The sequence below is a fragment of the Magnolia sinica genome, chromosome 15, assembly GCF_029962835.1.
Source record: "Magnolia sinica isolate HGM2019 chromosome 15, MsV1, whole genome shotgun sequence".
NCBI classification, from domain to species: Eukaryota; Viridiplantae; Streptophyta; class Magnoliopsida; order Magnoliales; family Magnoliaceae; genus Magnolia; species Magnolia sinica.
Window position 1 is genome coordinate 68,698,230 of NC_080587.1, and position 3,618 is coordinate 68,701,847.

The following is a 3,618-nucleotide window of genomic DNA, read 5'->3' on the forward strand; positions in this document are numbered from 1 at the left end:
GTGATTTTTTTTTTTTTTCCAGTTCTCTTTTTCTTTTTCTGCACAATCACTTTCAGGTTTTATGCATGTTTGTTTGGTAGTCTAAAAAAAAGAGAGAGTATAGTATGTGCTTGCAGTATTGCCTGATATTCATGCCATTCAGTTTGTTTAATGCTTTGCATCTTCCTAGTTCCATGCTTAACCAGAATAATTTCTGCATGTGAGCATTTACTAGCATTCATAATGAGGCAGGAGCCCTCAAATTGCTATTACCTTTCTTTCAAGTCCAACTTCAAAGCAATCGGTGAACCTAGTACAACAGGATTTATTCAAACCACATCCCAGCTTGATATATTTATAGGACCATATCATATCAACGGAAGTACTTCTAAGAAAAAGAGAACCAAAACCAAAATCAGGGTTACATTTAGAAGTGACTTGGGATTTGAGGCTTCACTCATTTAGAACTAAAATCAGGGTGACATATCAAATTGTTGAGGTTGTTGCATAGGTTGCTGTGCGGCTGATAGTGAATTGAATGGCGGGGCTCCAAACAATTAGCTATCAATGGTTCATCTGATTAGAGCAGTTTCGGTAAGTGTGTTGTTCATCTAATTTTTTTCTGGAACAGTTTGGTATTGTTCATCTGATTTTTTGGTATCTAGGACATCCGTCTTAAGTGAGTGCTCTCCACTTCACTACTGCAAACTGTACTTCATCAGATTCAACCCAATGTTACATGGCCTTGATTCCAGGAGAGAGCATATGTTGACATTTCAGGACCTGCTCACAACAGGGTGTGAATCTCATGTGTCTGCCATGTTGGCACAAGTGCCATAGGATTGCCTCTTTGAATATATGTTCCTCTGGCACAATAGCACATTCTTCAGCAAAAAGGATATCCATGAGGTGTCATCCAAATGCAAATCAACAACATCCCTGGACACCCCTGTTCACACACCCAGACACCTCATGGATGTTAACGTCCAGGTAGATATGGACATCCTTATCTCAAGAATTGTCCATGCATGTAGCCAATGAAAATTTCCCCATGCAATAGAAGGATATTGTTGTATCTGTAAAGATGTTTTTTAATACCATTTTTCTGTTCACAGTAGTTTCTATTGTTTATCATGGATATCTTCCCAAAGATATTTTGGCAATTAATCTGTAATTATAAATTATCTATTTGATGTCCATATCATCTTTCTGACACCAGAACTTCATTATGTACATTATTTATTCAGCAGGTATTTTACTGTCTATGGTGATTAGTGAATCAAATGTTAATCGAAAAATACTAAAATGTTCTTTTAAATCATAATTAGTGCACACCCTTTATGCCTTGATGAATCGAGAATTTTGTTTTGAAGAATGTTGACAGTTTACCCTCATTATTTATCTATAACTAATTTGTTGATGCGACATGATATCTTTTTTTTTTTTGTCTATTGGTATCAGGCCATATTCGTGCTCAAGGCTTGATATTCAGTCAAGTCAGCATTAAACATCGCTTGATGCTCCTTTCTTTCTTTCCTTTTTTTTTTTTTCGTCTCTCCATGACTGAATGACACATGCATTTCACTCAATTTTTTTTATACAGTTGTGATGGGAGGTGTTTGAGGTCCTTCCATGCAACTAAAGATGCTGGTGCTGACTCAGCCTGTAAATCTCTTGGCATGTCTAAGGCTCAAGTGAAAGTATGCATGCTTATGAAACCATCTTTCGTTTTTTTACTATATGTCATGTTTTTGTTCATCTTGCTTCCAAAAATTTGGGGCATTCACCTTCCCATTGTTTGTTTGGCACAGGCAATTCAAAACTTATTGTGCGCAAATTGCCAATACAAACGGCATCAGTGTTTTTTTTTTTTTTTTTATTGGCAAGTTGGGCTCTTCTGATAAATCCAGCAACGCTGAGGTTTGTTATATTCTAGCAGAATTTTCAAGTCTTAAAAAATATTAATTTGATCTTTTCTTGTTTGAATGATTACAATTTTTTGTGAAGGATTAGATTATTAATTTCACTGGTAAAACAAAGGGATAACAACATTTTGTCTCATCATTTATAGTAGATGCCGTTAACTGAACTGAAATCAGCCTATGATGTAAAAATTGAATCATGGTCAAGTGACTGCTGATGATATAAGGATCAATTCTAGCAATCCCATTCTTTTTAAGGCTTTCTTGCAAGTTGTTTGTATAACAAGGAATATAAAAAAAGAGATACATTAACCACTCTAGCTAGTTCTCAAGATTATTCATGAAGATAAATCAAACAGAATTGATAAGAGTCAAGAAACCAGTCATAAGAACACAGTCGTATTACAATTAAAACTCTAACAAGTAATGCTGTCTCAAAATATTTTTGGTACTCAAGATATGCCAATGGAACACTGTTTGTGTGAGAACAGGGCCATTCATCTGGTGCACCTACCTTGTACATGCCACGGCCTAGAGGAGGTCAGTTTGCTCAGCAGATGGGTCACAATGTATTTGAAAAAAAATGGACAATTAAGCATTGATGGACAATTCACAGTATGTGCACATTTGGCCCAACCAATGAATGGGCTGGCATGATTTTTTATCAGTGGTGCATGCATAACCGAGCCTGCCACTATCTGTCTCATGTGTCGAAGTCACAATAACATATTGTGAATATGATCTGGAATCCTGCTCCAATGCATGCCTTAGCAGCTGCTTCTTTTGGTAAGGCTGGCATTAGGTACATTCTCTTTAGTGATGGTATGTGTAGTTGTGTACATTCAATTTTCTTTCATTCTAGCTTTATAATGGGTGTAGTTTAGACATTTTTAGGTCGGTAGCTCAAACTTCTTATGTCCTTAATGCTTAAAACTTCCTGACTAAGATGCTCATTCATTGTGGCATTTTGGCTTTCAGGTTTTCCCGTGTTTCTGCAACGTGTGGCCACTTCTATCATCCAGAATGTGTTACAAAATTACTTCATCCAGGAAATGATGCTGAAGCGGAAGAGCATAAAAAGGAGATAGTTGCTGGAGAACCATTTACTTGCCCTGTTCATAAATGCCTTGTATGTAAACAAGGAGAAAACAAGGAGGTTGAGGGTTGCAATTTGCTCTATGCAGACGCTGTAATGATTTGATTGCTATTTGTAATATGAATGTAGGATGCATTATATGATTTGATTGTTATTTATAATATGAATGGAGGATGCATTGTATGATTTGATTGTTCTTTACTGATTGCATTTTATGTACTATTCCTAGCAGCATTAATTGTATTAGCTTAGATGAGCTGATCAACTACAGCAGGTTCTTGCAATGGTAATGGACACCATTGTTATCAATTTTTTTATAATTTTAATATTAGCTACAGATAATCACCGTAGCTCTTGTTCTAAAATCCGTAGCGATTGGGTCAACCTCGACATATTGCTACGGATTGCATTCTACTTTTAGCTACAGATATTATTCGTAGCTTTATGTGCGTTTCACTACAGAAATTATAGCTATGGATTATATCCGTAGCTACTGGGATGAATTGCTACTGATATAATCCGTAGCCATAGGTTTTTGACCTTTAGCTACGCTACCAATGGCGACGGTCATGCTACAGACTATATCCGTAGCAAAATGTCTTTAGCTACGGTTTTTGGCCG

The 3,618-nt window shown here is 36.4% G+C and overlaps 1 long non-coding RNA gene across 1 annotated transcript; it reads left to right on the plus strand.

The window, feature by feature from the left end:
• Positions 1–1,323: 1,323 nt before the first annotated feature.
• On the plus strand, positions 1,324–1,974 carry LOC131226710 (uncharacterized). Its single transcript, XR_009161990.1, has 2 exons — positions 1,324–1,679; positions 1,791–1,974. It is a non-coding gene; the product is annotated as an uncharacterized LOC131226710 (long non-coding RNA).
• The last annotated feature ends 1,644 nt before the right edge of the window (positions 1,975–3,618 follow it).